Here is a 17,244-nt window from a genome sequence, read left to right on the forward strand (position 1 = left end):
CCGTGTCCGGATGGACGACAGCACACTTCTAGTCAATCAACTGTAACTGAATCGCTTGCCTCTGGATACCCTACTACTTTTCTTTAAATCTGATACCAGATTTTCTGAATGTATAGACATCACACGTAAATAACGCGGCCAGAAAACCCGTAACGGACTGGAAAGTACAAGACCACATTACTGTCATCGACCACAACGAGATCTCTTTCAAATCAACAAGACAAGACAACACAACCAACAAGTACACATTGGACATCTTCTATTTCATAAAGCTTACTGTGAGAGACTAAGAGGTATAGTACAAGAGAGAAATCTCGAAACAGTCGACGGAAGTATTAACTGCAAGGCACACATTCTTACAACAGTACGAAATACATTCATACTAAAAACACAGGACACAAAATGCACACAAATATCATGGACAAATAAACTGGCAAGACTAAAACAAGAAACCCGAAGAGCGAGACGACTATGCCAATTGTCAATAGCAGACAGAGATAAACAAAGAAGGCTGGAAGCATAGAGGCTCGTGATAGATCAATACAAAAACGAATTATTCAAAACATGTGAACAACACTGGGACAGACATGTGGCATCGCAAATACAAATATATGGGAGGAACTACATAAAACAACTACTGAAAAAATAAAGAGTCTACTAGTTCTGGGACCGCTAAGAGATGATGACGGCGCGATGACAAAGTGATAGAGACAAACAGCACAATTCTCGCTGCACAAGCTCTTAGCAAATGACATCGTCAACACTGACGCACTGACAAGCAATACTGCGATAGCAAACTGAACTCATCATGCAACACTGTCACAGTGACCTTTCCTTTTGTGCAAGAAGAGGTGGTGACAGAGATTACAGAGCTCAAAAACAAGAAAGCGCTTGGGACAGACGGCATTCATTCAGAAGTATTAAACCAGATAATCCCGCAGATCACCTCTTTCTTTCCAACTCTGCTAAACGACGCTCTACGCCCGGTTCGAGTTTCTGCAGTTTGGAAGGTCTCCAAGGCAGTCGTAATAAAGAAGGCAGCTGACAAGGATACATCAGATCCCATTTGTCTTATAAATAAACATGCCAGGCATTTACAGACGCATAGAGCTCTCCATGGCCTAAGCCAACACCCGTTCGGCTTCAGAGAAGGAATGTCGATTGATGGTATCATCAACCAAGCGTTTCAATTTTCCAACAACACCAGGACTAAGTATGCAACGGCAATTATGATCAACATTGTAGGTGCCTTTGATAATTTCTGGTGGCCCGCAATGTTCAAGAGACTCAGACAACTGTAGGTACCCGAAACACTCTACTCGACTCTGTAAGAGCAGAGTGGTCGAATGGCAGATGGACGGCCGAGAAGTATTCAAATGAATTACAAAAAGCTGCCTCCAGGGGTCGATCTGTGGCCCCATCTTCTGTAACATCTCCGTTGAGCCCCTCCTGAAACTACTGGAGGGAATAATAACGACATATGGAGCTGTCACATACGCAGACGACCTTTCGGTCGTGGTGTCTGCTAACAATAGGACTCATCTAGGAGAAAGAGCAAATGTGACACTCAAACAATAACACAGCGGTGTCACAACAACAAATTCAAGATAGCCGATAACAAAAGAACATACACTTTACTGAAAGAGTCTCTGCAGAGAAACCCTAATGTTAAAATAGGGGACACAAAGATTAAACGAGCAGTCACCATACGCTATCTTAGCGTACACATAGACTAAAAGCAAAATTACCATGAACACATGCAAATTGTCACAAAAATCAGCAGAAAAAATAATGTGTAAACTGGCAAGACTAAATTCAAAAAAATGGTTCAAATGGCTCTGAGCACTATGGGACTTAACATCTAAGGTCATCAGTCCCCTAGAACTTAGAACTACTTAAACCTAACTAACCTAAGGACGTCACACACATCCATGCCCGAAGCAGGATTCTAACCTGCGACCGTAGCGGTCGCGCAGTTCCACACTGTAGCGCCTAGAACCGCTGGGCCACACCGGCCGGCAAGACTAAATTCAGAACAATTTAAACTACCCTTGTCAGCTACACGCACTTACCAATGTGCTCTCTTCGTGTCGGTTTTTAGCTTCGTCGCCAGCACATGGGCTCACAGGTTGAGCCTGTCAACAAACCGGTCCATCGTCAGACAAGGACAATGGAACGACTTACTTACACTATCGGGAACCTCCAGCACCACCTCAGTGGAATCATTCTGTGTGGTGCTCGGAGTCTACCCAATAGATATTACGATAAGATACAGAGTGGCTTTGTACTTGCTTAAGGTGGGAAGGCACGACTAGGTTCGAGAGATCATAGGAGTACCAGTTGACACGAAACGCCAATTAAAAAATTGGCAATACACAAGTGATAAGCGCCGCAGGCTACAGTAATTCTTTCCCGATGCAAGGGAGGGAAAAATTTAAACATATCGATCTCAGCCGTGGTTTACTCCGCTTCTTAACAGGACACGGCCCTTATCCCACGCACTTAGGCCGCGTGAATCTGAGGCAGACACCAACGTGCACATGTGTGGAAGAAGACTCTCCAGAACACCGCCTTTTTCTGCGGACAGTATACCAACATCAAACACACTTCACACTTAAATCTCAACCATATTCAAGACGCCATACACGCAGTTCTCAGCGACGAATGGACCATGTTAAACACACTCACTGACGATATATCTAAAGCGATCTATAAACAGTATGTCCCAGCCAGACAACGAGCTTATATGCAAAGACCGGAAGGAATCCAAGGAGTGGAAAACTGCAATGATTCCGACATGGAATCAGGTGATGATACTGATCCCGACACGACCCTAAATCAAAATGAAGACATACCCTATATAAACAACACAACAGCCTAAAAAAACATTAATCTCAACAACTATGTATCCAAGCAGAAAGAGAACATACTAAAAACATATTGTAACGACAGTTATTAGAGTTTAAGGTTTAGTTATTAGGAAATCTTGAGTAGATATTAGATTTAGATCAAGAGCTGTGATCGGTGGCTTTATGGACAATTGCAAGACACTAGCCGTCATATATACTTGGTGAAGGGACATTCTTCGAGTTTCATCTTTCGTATCTTCTGTTTTTATTCTTCCTAAAAATATTCTTGATGGTTTATATTTCCAAAATTTTGTTAAGTTCGTAAATGTTTATTATCTTTTATTTATCTATCTTGAATGCAGGAGTCTTGTTTATTTTGGAAAAAAAATCCGGATTTATAAAATGTCTTAAAGTTGTATCATAGCCTCTTCTCTGTCTACGTAAGTTCCTACCTTCTACTCACAAATAGTTAATTTTAAGATTTTCGTTTCTTACTTACTTTTAATTCTATAGGAATTGAAAGCTGCAATATTATTAATCCATGTTAAAAATAAGAAAAACAAATAAGTTTCATATTCTGTACATGTACAGTTTCCTATTGTGAAAGTACGACCTGTCTTAGTAAAAAGGTGGCAGATCATTTGTAAATGGCAGCAAATTAATAAATAAATAGAATAAATAATGTCCTGAACGTCGTAGGATCACAACACAGGGAAGTTCTTGCTCAGCCTTATGGAAAATGCATTTCATAAAACATTTATAATTTCTTGTGGAAAGGTTTTTGCTCCCTTTTGGTAATGCTGAAACAATGTGTCGTCAGCAGCTTGTACTCTATCGTTCTTTATTTTTCGGTATCAGTCTTACACTGTTGACAGAAGTCATGAGATAGCGATATGCACATGTACAGGTGGCAGTAGTATCGCATACACTAGATGTAAAAGGGCAGTACATTGGCGGAACTGTCATTGTACTCAGGTGAATCACGTAAAAAGGTTTCCAACGTGATTATGGCCGCACCGCGGCAATTAACAGACTTTGAAAGCGGAATGGTAGTTGCAGCTAGACGTATGGGACATCCTATTTCGGAAATATTTAGGGAATTCAGTATTTCAAGTTCCACAGTGATAAGAGTGTGCCGAGAAGGCCAGACTGCAGGCATTACCTCTCACCACGGACAAAGCAGGGTCTTAACTTACAGACCGAGAGGAGGGGCGTTTGCGTGGAGTTGGAAGTGCTAACAGACAAGCAACACTCTTATCACGAACGACGAATATATCCGTTAGGACAGTGCGGTGAATTTGACGTTAATGGACCATGGCAGTGGGCGATCGACGCCTTTGATAACAGCACGACATCGCCTGCAGCGCCTCTCCTGGGCTCGTGACCAAATCGGTTGAACCCTAGACGATTGGAAAAGCGTGGCCTGAAGTCCCGATTTCAGTTGGTAAGGGCCGATGGTAGTGTTCGAGTGTGACACAGACCCGGCGAAGCCACGGACTCCAGTTGTCAACAAGGTACTGTGCAAACTGATGATAATAGTCTGGGCTCTGTTAACATGGAATGGACTAGGTTCTCTGGCCAAGGTGAACATATCATTGAGCATATATGGTTATGTTTGGCTACTTGGAGACCATTTGCAGCCATTCATGGACTACATGTTCCGAAAACAACGATGGAATTTTTATGGATGACAATGCGCCATGTCACCGGGCCAACAGTTGTACGCGATTGATTTGGAGAACGTTCTGGACCATTCGGGCGAGTGATCTGGCAATTAAGATTGGCCAACTTGAATCCCATCGAAGAGTTGGGCTACATAATTGAGAGGTGAGTTCGTCCGTAAAATCCTGCACCGACAACACATTCACTAATATGGTTAGCTATAGAGGCTATCACAATGACAAAATCAATGGCATTTTTACGACACCATCCCATGAGAGATAACATTGAAATTGACGGGCATATTATAGAGCACATTAATACGTCAAGTATTTAGGGTGCAGTATTACACACAGGGTTAAACAATGAAGTTCGAAATAAGTTAGACCTATTTAATAATTTCTGCGGAACTTTACACGGAACATTGGGAAAGAGGGTCCACAGAGATACTCTACTAAAGTTCTATGACATTGTGGCTATACCAGCACTGCTCTAAGGATGCGAAAACTGGACTCTTAAGAAGAGGAAAGATAAATACGTAAAATGAATTCTTTAAATACGCGGCTGCATATACTTTGATGGATAAAAAGAGAAATGATGACATCCTAACTGAACTGAATATACAAAAAATAATTGATGTAATAAAACAATATCAGTTAAGATGGAAAGAACATATAGACCGTCCGCCTGATAGGAGAATCACTGAAGCCACAAAAGAATATAAACCAAGAGGCAAAAGATCGTCAGGAAGACCAATGAAGAGATGGCTTGACCAATTTTGAAGGAGAGGGAACGGACCAAAATGTCCAATCCTTGATGTAGAAATAGATTTTAGGAGGAGGGATTACTCACCAAAACAAGAAAAAATATTTAATAAACATGCGGCTTAAACGCTTACTTTTAGAGCTATGAACACTTGTTCATCTTCGCTAGTGTGAAACATGTCTCTTCTAATGAACAAGTGCTCGTACCTCTTAAGTATTTTACAGCCCGTGCCTCCTAGACTATTTTTTTTATGGAACATACTACCTCCTCCCAAAAAGCTTTCAGTAGAAGAGAAGTGTTTCATAATATCGAAGGTGAACAGTTACTCATATCTCTCAAGGCATGCTCTTTAGTGCCCTTGTTTACTAGACATTTATTATTGCTTTAGTGTAAGGAACCCGTCCCTAAGGTTTGCCGGTACTTTTCGGGACCTCCTGTACATCCTCCAAATCAGACCTTCATTCTCAGACGTTTGTCATATCCAGCAGTATTCTCGGGTGTACGGTATGCTGTACGGAACAGTCTACACCTGCTTGTGATTACGAGATGGGGTTACTTGTAGCACATGATAACACAGCCATCTGTCACCCTCTGATTTTACTGGCGGCAAGCGCAGGCTCCTACCTGACCTGCAGTGTGCATGCACTCAACTTGGTGCCTCCATTCCGCTGTTTTACCTGCTGGGTGACTACCTTCGAGTGTTGGCCACCTCCATAATGGACCGCGAAATCGAGCCTGCGACAGTTTGCTGCCTGGCTACGCTCTCACTGTCATCTGGTCCCAGAGTCGGCCCACGCCATCATCTTTGGTCGTGCCGGGCACCTCGCCATCCACCCCGGCGTGTACCCGAGGTGTAGACATTCACCTCCCAGCCTGTTTGCTTCAGGGGACTTCCAACGGCTTGTAAGTCCGTGCCACGCCGAGTTGCTGCACTACGCCAGGCAAAATAGGTCTGACACGACATTAGGAGGTACCCCATTACTGTTGACACCCCATACGTGGAAATAACTGAAGACGAATACCCCTTACGGACGTAAATCGAGTGGTAAGGTGCCATTCTCAATAAGTAACTATTCGTGTAGTGTTTACTTATATCCGTGGGAGTCGGCAGCTGTAAGAAGTCAAGGAATTCGGTAAGATGCTGTCTGCCGCCCGGCGCCATCGTGGTGATGATTTCATTAGCGCCCGCAGCCAGTGGCCTTGAAGGCAGGTGTGGAAAGCGGAGAGTGACACGCGACGCGGTCTGGGCTCCGGCGCTGCCATTGGGCTGTACCCGGTAACTGGTAACCGGATACAGGTACAGCTTGGCGGCCGGCGCTGACGCCCACCCAGAAGCCTCCGCGGCAGGTGGCGCGCGCCCTCAAGCGGGGGTGGCAGCGGGGGCGGCACGTGACCACAGTGTTTCAGAAGCCCTCGCAATAATTCGTGCTCCTCGCTCTTTTTATTGGGAAACAGGTTAGGCTACTCAGGACAAAGCAAAAACTGCGCCAGATAGTTGTATTCATGTCCAATCGATTTTGTGTCGCTGCTGCAACCAGTGTGGTGGTATGAGAAGAATAAAAGCTCGGAATCTGACAATGTTGTGTCTCGGCTTGGAGGTACAGAATCGTTGCGTTCGCAGCCAAAAGCGAAATGATTTTGGGTAGGGGTTATTATTCTAGTTTCACATTTTCGTAAGCACGCCAGACAAAAGGCATAATCATCCTCAGCAGTCATCGCGTTAACACTGTGTAATACCGCCTTTAACCTTGGTAGTGGCATCGGTCTAGCGACGAAGATATTATTCAGGTGTACCACGTGCACTTGAGGTCATTCAGTGATGAATGGATCCCATAGACTTGTCAGATTGCTGGTCGAGATGCGATAGAATGCCTGAGTGCTCGTTAAAGCAAGGCATGTCCGTACAGAACTCAGCACATGGTCACCGAGAATGTTGAAATAAGGCATCAACTTAGCTTTTGACATAATGATCCACATTAGATGGACTGACCTTGAGTCAGATCATTTTATATAGACTTACATGCTTTAATAAAACTGTGGTGCAGCAATTTAATGATAGGAAAAGGATGGCCCTAGCGAACAAGACACACGAGTGAGTGCACCACAGAATAGAAAATAGAAGAGAGAATCCTCCAAATATGAAATGAAATAATGGTCCAAATTAACCCCAATTTATAATAAAGTTCTCTGCTAACACATACATGAACAATAAAAAGTCACAGGGTCTGTTCGAGACTGAAAACTACATAGTGGCCGGCCGCGGTGGCCGTGCGGTTCTAGGCGCTTCAGTCCGGAACCGCGCTGCTGCTACGGTCGCAGGTTCGAATCCTGCCTCGGGCATGGATGTGTGTGAAGTCCTTAGGTTAGTTAGGTCTAAATAGTTCTAAGTTCTAGGGGACTGATGACCTCAGATGTTAAGTTGGTTCAAATGGCTCTGAGCACCATGGGACTTAACTGCTGAGGTCATCAGTCCCCTAGAACTTAGAACTGCTTAAACCTAACTAACCTAAAGACATCACACACATCCATGCCCGAGGCAGGATTCGAACCTGCGACCATAGCGGTCGTGCGGTTCCAGACTGTAGCGCCTAGAACCTCTCGGCCACTCCGGACGGCCTACGTTAAGTCCCATAGTGCTCAGAGTCATTTGAACCATTTGAACTACATAGTAAAACATCGTAGTAAACACGAGGATGGGATGTAGAACGTACTGGAGTTAGCATGGACAAGTAACACCTAAAAATAAATTTGTTAATAACAACCAGATCTACAGTTTTACACCCAGCGCCAAGAGCCACCTTCAGTAATCAAGATACCACACATTAACAACTTACATAGCCCTAAATAAAAATCTTAACGCTACTTTGCCGCCAACCAGAACAGGACAAAATCCGTTACTCCTGGACGGTCAGAGGTGCAGTCAGTTTATGCTAGACAGAAATGTAATGATCAGAACCGGTAGGAGCACAGTATTTTGTTCTAGGACGCAACCTACTATCACATGAATCGACAAGGAACGCAAGTTGGAACGGCAGCTAAGCAACTTAGTGTTTCACGAAGCCAAAATATCTGCAAAACAACACCGTTCACACACTGCTTTAACGTAATCCTGTGCCTTACCGCAGCAAAAGAAAACAATCTTAAGTGGCCTTTAACGAGATTTGAAGTACGCAAAGTCGTTCACTCGAAGAACACGTAGGCCTCTGCAGGCAAGTGATTACTGCTCGTCTTCTCGATACGCACTCTTCATTTAGCCTTTGGTCAGAGAGACTCCTCTTCGACCCGAGGATCAGCAGCGAGGCCTCTCTGGAATCGATAGCCACAGCCGTTGTGGTAACGGGCCACAGAGAAAACAAAATTTCACAATCACTCACTTGAAATAGTTCTACTCTAAAACTTAAATGACCTTCCAAAGTGCGGATGGATTAGAAGAATGGGAAACATCGGTACCTTCCGTTATGGAAACACAAAATCGCAGCGGATATACAGTGATTGGTTGATTGCGCCAGAATGACGAAAAACTGCTACGCGCAACATCCATCAGTGTTTTGAGTCATGCATGAGCCCTTAGTCTCTCAAGAAAAACATAAGATTCGCCACCTATTTGACCCTATCAACGCACCAGCAAACGATCGATAAGTCTCATATCCCACTCGCCTACGCTGTAGTCTGTACAGTGTAGAGTAGAAGACTACGAGTGTCGTGATCTGCTGCCCTCTGCAGCACATCCCTTCTTCCCTCTGCGGCCGATATGTTCTTATCAACCTCTGAGGATCAACTGCCTCTCTCAAGACCTCTCGTTGCTGTCCGCCAATGAAAAGGCTCTGCAGATGCTGCCTAATGACACTGTTGTTAACGAAATGACCAATTCCCCATCTGTCAAAAGTTTTACAATGTTAACCAATCATCTACGTCGCACTTCCGCTGTTCTTAACCCACTCTGTGTTACACCCCCCACTCTTCAGTTACGTTTACACTTCAGCCAATATGGTTTCCTTTCAACAGAATTTCTCCTGGCCATCCCTCCTCTTTATAAAAGAAAACATGGTCCATAGGAGGCTGTAACGTAAACATTCTTTATTTAAATCGGGTGATTAGCTAATTTCGACCTTAAATCGCATTCTGGCACATGCTGCTATTACATGTTGTATATTGCAGTTATCAGATTCTTTTACTTTAATCTATAAAGTCAAACATCATATTCCACAATTACATTAGAACTGAATCCATATCAAAGATTTTTTAAATGTGGATTCTTTCCTAGTATAATAATGGAATATGGCATCTGGTTTTATGAGTGGAAATTAAAAAATCTGATAATTGCAATATATAATATATCAAACATGTGCTTGAAAGTAAATGCTTGAAATTACCTAATCGCACAATTTAAATAAAAAAGATTTACTTTATAGCTTACTACGGGCCATGTTTTGCATAGTATTTAGAGATTGTGGATCTTCATAGAAACAAAATTTTGTCCATATCTCTTCCGCTATTTTTTTTAAGATAAACCAATGAGTCGCCCTGTTACAAAGCTAAAAACAGGAAGGTGTTCGCCCAATGAGCAGCAGAACCGGATTTTCAGTCCATCGCTTTTGCAAAGATAGAAAATAATTCCACAACAAAATTCAGTTGCATTACTTCTCAAGTGACGCAGAGATCTGTATCTGTGACTGACTTCTCAGTCCACTACATTCTAGGAAGGCAACCTATCGGCAAAAAAACAAAGTTCTTTGAAATGTGTTTTGACTAAATGCAACAGCTTCTAAAAACCAAGATTCTAAACAATTCCAGGCGCCCATGATGCCACGTTATGTGACTTGTTTGAATAGAAAGCATTACGAGGAAAATAATTCCAGAATAAAATTCAGCTGCGTCACTTCTCAAGTGACACAGAGATCTGCGGAAAGTGACTCACAGGCACCCGAGTCAACAATGCTTGGCTTGTAGCATTATACCTGCCGCAAGTGGACACCTCTCTCCATCCCCTAATTGTAACCTATGAAAGTGGTTAAATATACAGGGTGTTCGGAAATTCCCGTTACAAACTTCTAGGACTTGTAGAGGCGAATGAGTACATGATATTTTGAATACGAACCCATGTCCAGGAACGTACCATTTCCGTTGTACGACGGTTTCAGTTCAGATGTTTAACTCATCAACATCTGCTTGGGGAAATGAATTAGGCTTGACGCAATACAAGTATTAGATAACAGTTCGAAAGGAAACATAACGAAACGTCCATTTATCACAGTTTATGCAAGGTTTAATTTACGAAACTCCTGTAGAGACAGAGGAAGAGCTGCTGGAACAGTTTCTCGCCGCTGCTCTCGAAATTGAACAGACAACTGGTGGAATGGAATGTGTGTACCAGCACATGCTTCGTAGGTAGAATGTCTGTAATAACGTTGATGTTCGCCACAGCGAGCCGCTGTTGCAATGCATAAGTACTGTTCGTACAGTATGCTGAGTTTCTTTTGTTTTGGAATATTGAGAACACGTAACGTTTACGTGTTAATACAAACAAATGTGCTAAAGTGATCATAGATGTTTCGTTATATTCCCTTTCAAACTATTACCTATTATTGTACTGCGTCACGCGTAATTCAGTTCCTCAAGCAGAAGGGATTGAGTTAAACATCTGAATTATCGTTTCCGGACACGGGTTTCTATTCAAAATATTATGTAGGCCTACTGACTCCCTTCTAAGAGCCCTAGAAATTTTTAACGGGATATTTCTGAACGCCCTGTATATTAACTGACAAGGAAAGGATTCAGTTCGTGATGAATTTAAATCAGTTATAAATGAAACATGTAATACGTCAGTCCAGCTATGGACTTACGCGTATCGTCACACTTACACCTGGGGAAAAACTTGCACAAATGGAGTTAGACTCGTCACAGTGTGATGGCATCAAGGATATTTTTACTAGGATTCCTAGCCACGATTGAAGTGGCCTGTAAGGTGCGCCTACACCTGTGCACCTTGTGGCTAGTCATCGTGCGACTACACTTGCCCCATACACAAATAGAGACATGCGCGTAGGTGTATGCCTCTTCCTCAGTACGTGCGTGTGAGTAATTCCATTCGCACCTCTGTTCACACTGGGCGCCTCTACTTCCGTGTGGGCGACTAGCCGAAAGGCTCCCAGGTGTAAACACATCTTTAGTATGATACGAAAAGGGGTTCTTTGGCACGGGAACAGTTTAATTTGCACTAAAACATCACTCATTCATTTCTAAAATCATCACATCTGTTCAGTTCGTGGCGTATATGACTGAAACTTTATTTCAGGTCACAAAATATAATGATAGAAAAAACAGTTTGCATATTTCTTTCTTTCTCTTTATGAAAACTTTACAATCATTGTTCTTTGAATAATTTATTCATTCACAGATCTTTGATGGATTTTGCATTTCTTTCTGACTCTCAATCATTCTCATTTTCATTCTAATGATGGCTTAACTGTCTAATCACATTCACTCTTCAATAATTAACAGCAGATCGCATTCACTCATTGTTTGAACAGTTTACTATTGTTACAACGTTTATTTGTCTCCCCACTGTACAAGACAAAACCAATAAACGGGCAAGTATTCAAACACAGAATTCTAAAAAAATTAAAATAAAAAAGTAATAAAAAAATCGATCAATAAGCAAAAATAATCGACATGTGTACTTGTAAAAATTAGAAAATATGGTGTGATCCCCATTTACTCTATAGAAACAAATAACATCCCTAAAACTGAATTGTAGACAATATCACTAAGAAATTTCAGGAAATACCTTCATACGAAAATAGAAATTTATAAATATAAAGTTTTTCAAGTAATGAACGAAGACGTTTTAATCAGTGTATTGGTGTAATTTAAATCAGAAAGGTAAAAAATGACATGGATGTACAACATTAAAACATCCTAAACTCAAGCAAAATTAATACTATCATCTCCTCAGGGTGGTCAAAATTACTTAAGACACCCAACAAAGCTAAAAAAAAAATACATCTGTATCACGAATTAAATATGAATAAAACAGAACTGAATCTAAAATCACATCAATATTGGTGTTGTCAAAAATATGTCCCTTAATTGACAATTGTTCGATCAGTTTCAACAGGCATGACAACCATACCTCATTTACAAGTATCAGTGACAAATCTCATCAATTAAAAGTCATTCCCTAAAAACAAACACAACATCATACTCCATAAGTCGCCCATTCGACGGTTTTAGTTTGTCACTTGAGGCTCATTTCTCTCACTTCAGTTTGTTTGTACAAGAAAGTGAGACATAGTTATGATTCACTGAGGACAGGGAGGATTTAACCAACAGCGCGTGAAGGTCACCGTGGGATGGAAGTGATCTTGACAAAATTTATTCCAGTTCAAAGTTTTTGAAGTCTACTTCCACTGGAGACCATAGCCTAGTCTTTTAACACATCATCTGCACTTTTTAAAGTGTCTCACTACTAGACCACTGTCATGAAAGCCAATCTAAAATCTGCGTGTTCACCATCTTCGTTCGTTTCAAGCATTAATATCAGCGTGCCCACCGCATACATACATATTCAAACAAAATTTCAGTGGTTGTGAACAACTCAAGTTTTATATAACGTCCTCTCACTCAAATCAGAAGTAAACCTTCCATCACATATTTCATCATGAGTTGACTAACACAGTTCATAGAAACTGTCCTCTCGTGTGATAGTTCTTGATTTAGAAATGAACGCATGCTTCCTCACTTGCGTAAGAATTATGTTATGAGAAACTTTTCCTAAGGCCGTAGGAGACTCTATATTTATCCATTACAAAATTTCAAAAGGAAAAAACGCTCCAATTCATCACGTCATAAGGGCAGCAAAACTATCAACTTTCGTGATGCAGACCGCATGTAGACATCATAAGCATAGCAACTAAACGCGTCTGAAAGTGTTTAACACATGATTGATGTTTGCATCCTAGCCATGTCGAAATTTGCTTCTTCTGCCAAAAACACAGCGGAATTTACACTGTCTCAAATTACTTACTCATTGTGGAAACACAATTGCGAGAGAATTTTGAAACGGTGGTTTATTAAGTTTATCAAGACCGTCCGTTTAGCCGTCCTGTCTATCGTACTGCTTTCCGGACGGGAAGGCGTGCCGGTCCCCGGCACGAATCCACCCGGCGGATTAGTGCCTAGGTCCGGTGTGCCGGCCAGACTGTGGATGCGTTTTAAGGCGGTTTTCCACCTGTCTCGGCGAATGCGGGCTGGTTCCCCCTTCTTCCACCTCAGTTACACTAAGTTGGTGATTGCTGCACAAGCACTGTCTCCACGTACGCATACACCATCATTACCATGCAAACATTGGGGTTACACTCGTCTGGTATGAGACGTTACCGAAGGGGGGGGGGGGGGGGGGGAAGGGGGCACTGGGGGCCGAACCGCATAATAACCCTAGGTTCGGTGTGGGGCGGCGGTGGGGGTGACGTGGACTGCTGTAGCCTGTTGTCGGGTTGTGTACCACTGCGGGCTATGGCAGGGACGATGCCTCTTCATCGTTTCTAGGTCGCCAGTTCGATACAATGCAATCCAAGTTTATTAAGTGAGGAACTGAGGAAAAGTATAGTCAGCAGCTTATGAAAAAGCACATCATCGCTACATAAAACGTGTTATGTCTTCACGTATGTTATTCCCATAGGGTTTCTCATTTCACCAGCAATCGAAGGCCCTCAAAAATTACATTCTTTCACTGTAAAAGTTTGTAGTTATTGGAATAATGAAGTTTTACATAATAATGATACGGTAAAACACTCGCCTCTTTGCGTGCTAACATTTGGCAAAATCTCATTTCGGTATCTGATACCGTTTACGAAATATGAGGAATGTTGTGGATATTTCACTCTGGCTTTACCGCTGGCACGGCGCGATCGCAAATGAGTGTGCTACATCAGATCAATTTTCACGAGACTGCTGACAGATAGATACCTCTACCTGCGTCTAAGGAAAAATCATTATGTTGGTTAAATTTCAGGTGCAATAACATGTTATAATATGTTGTAATATGCACCAAACACAAAATGAGAGCGACCTCTATTTTTCATTACACACTTTTCCGAATTTCGTGAAGTGACTTAATTACACGTAAATATCACAATAACTATGACCATTAACGAAAAGATGGGCACATTATCATGAACCTGTCGTATAAAACTATAAGTAGAGCAAAAATGAATTTTTTTACTGAATGGTTTCTGTAAAATCGTTTTAGAAATACTGCAAGGTGCGCGCCTTGATACTGCAATAGCTGGTTCCAAAACACATAGCGGCCTCTCCTTCTGAACAAACGAATGAACTCGCCCAGTGCTTTGGACGAAAACTGGCCACTGCGCACCGGCCACCGTATAGTGCGCGAGCTATGGATAGGCAGATCGCCACAGATGGCTGATGGCTAATTCTTGTGCCTTCCTGTCAGCTGCTGGCGTTGGCACAAGTAGCAGGAATTCAGTTGTGTGGAGTGCACGCCAGGGGCGTGCACCAACTGTCATTGAGGGGGTGGACGAGGAAAAGGTGGCCCCATCGCATGGCATGAATTGGCCTTGCGGTATACTGGAAAACAACACGGCTCGCCCAGAGGAGAGTGGGATGGCAAGCTCTGCACATCCAGAGCTACTGTAACAACGATAAGTGCAACACGCGGCGAGGGAATAATAAATGGGCTGGAAACTTCGAAATTTTCAGGTATCCATACTGATGAGAATTTAAACATGAAAAGCAGTTTTGGAACTCCTAAAACAACTTAATTCAGCCACATTTGCAGCATTTGCAAATCTTGGGGTTTTAATAAGTTGACACATTTTCATTCAGTAATGTCGTATGAAATAATTTTCTGGGGTTACTCATATTCATTGCTCAAAAACGTGCTGCAGAATAGTATGTGGTGCTCACTCACGATCATATTGTAGACATCCGTTTAAGGCATTGGGCAATTTGACTCTTGCTTCACAGTATATTAATTCCTATACAAAGTTGCTTGCTTCGGCAGTACATATACTAAAATCGGAACGATACAGAGAACGTTAGCATGACCCCTGCGCAAGGATGACACGCAAAATCGTGAAGCGTTTCACTTTACCCCCCCATGAACCACGGACCTTGCCGTTGGTGGGGTGGCTTGCGTGCCTCAGCGATACAGATAGCCGTACCGTAGGTGCAACCACAACGGAGGGGTATCTGTTGAGAGGCCAGACAAACATGTGGTTCCTGAAGAGGGGCAGCAGCCTTTTCAGTAGTTGCAGGGGCAACAGTCTGGATGATTGACTGATCTGGCCTTGTAACATTAACCAAAACGGCCTTGCTGTGCTGGTACTGCGAACGGCTGAAAGCAAGGGGAAACTACGACCGTAATTTTTCCCGAGGACATGCAGCTTTACTGTATGATTAAATGATGATGGCGTCCTCTTGGGTAAAATATTCTGGAGGTAAAATAGTCCCCCATTCGGATCTCCGGGCGTGGACTACTCAAGAGGATGTCGTTATCAGGAGAAAAAAAACTGGCATTCTATGGATCGGAGCGTGGAATGTCAGATCCCTTAATCGGGCAGGTAGGTTAGAAAATTTAAAAAGGGAAATGGATACGTTAAAGTTAGATATAGTGGGAATTAGTGAAGTTCGGTGGCAGGAGGAACAAGACTTTTGGTCAGGTGATTACAGGGTTATAAATACAAAATCAAATAGGGGTAATGCAGGAGTAGGTTTAATAATGAATAGGAAAATAGGAATGCGGGTAAGCTACTACAAACAGCATAGTTAACGCATTATTGTGGCCAAGATAGATACGAAGCCCACGCCTACTACAGTAGTACAAGTTTATATGCCAACTAGCTCTGCAGATGACGAAGAAATTGAAGAAATGTATGATGAAATAAAAGAAATTATTCAGATTGTGAAGGGAGACGAAAATTTAATAGTCATGGGTGACTGGAAATCGATAGTAGGAAAAAGAAGAGAAGGAAACATAGTAGGTGAATATGGATTGGGAGTAAGAAATGAAAGAGGAAGCCGCCTGGTAGAATTTTGCACAGAGCACAACTTAATCATAGCTAACACTTGGTTCAAGAATCATGAAAGAAGGTTGTATACATGGAAGAAGCCTGGAGATACTGACCGATTTCAGATAGATTATATAATGGCAAGACAGAGATTTAGGAACCAGGTTTTAAATTATAAGACATTTCCAGGGCAGATGTGGATTCTGACCACAATCTATTGGTTATGACCTGTACATTAAAATTGAAGAAACTGCAAAAAGTTGGGAATTTAAGGAGATGGGACCTGGATAAACGGACTAAACCAGAGGTTGTACAGAGTTTCAGGGAGAGCATAAGGGAACAATTGACAGGAATGGGGGAAAGAAATACAGTAGAAGAAGAATGGGTAGCTTTGAGGGATGAAGTAGCGAAGGCAGCAGAGGATCAAGTAGGTAAAAAGACGAGGGCTAGTAGAAATCCTTGGGCGACAGAAGAAATACTGAATTTAATTGATGAAAGGAGAACATATAAAAATGCAGTAAATGAAGCAGGCAAAAAGGAATACAAACGTCTCAAAAATGAGATCGACAGGAAGTGCAAAATGGCTAAGCAGGGATGGCTAGAGGACAAATGTAAGGATGTAGAGGGTTATCTCACTAGGGGTAAGATGGGTACAGCCTACAGGAAAATAAAAGAGACCTTTGGAGAAAAGAGAACCACTTGTATGAATATCAAAAGATCAGATGGAATCCCAGTTCTAAGCAAAGAAGGGAAAGCAGAAAGGTGGAAGGAGTATATAGAGGGTCTATACAAGGGCGATGTACTTGAGGACAGTATTATGGAAATGGAAGAGGATGCAGATGAAGATGAAATGGGAGATATAATACTGCGTGAAGAGTTTGACAGAGCAATGAAAGACCTGAGTCGAAACAAGGCCCCGGGAGTAGACAACATTCCATTAG

The 17,244-nt window shown here is 42.3% G+C and overlaps 1 non-coding gene across 1 annotated transcript; it reads left to right on the top strand.

Moving 5' to 3' along the window:
* Positions 1 to 15,283: 15,283 nt before the first annotated feature.
* On the top strand, positions 15,284 to 15,388 carry LOC126237735 (U6 spliceosomal RNA). The gene has a single exon (XR_007545188.1). It is a non-coding gene; the product is annotated as a U6 spliceosomal RNA (small nuclear RNA).
* Positions 15,389 to 17,244: the final 1,856 nt, after the last annotated feature.

Source organism: Schistocerca nitens, chromosome 2 (genome assembly GCF_023898315.1).
Source record: "Schistocerca nitens isolate TAMUIC-IGC-003100 chromosome 2, iqSchNite1.1, whole genome shotgun sequence".
Lineage (NCBI taxonomy): Eukaryota > Metazoa > Arthropoda > Insecta > Orthoptera > Acrididae > Schistocerca > Schistocerca nitens.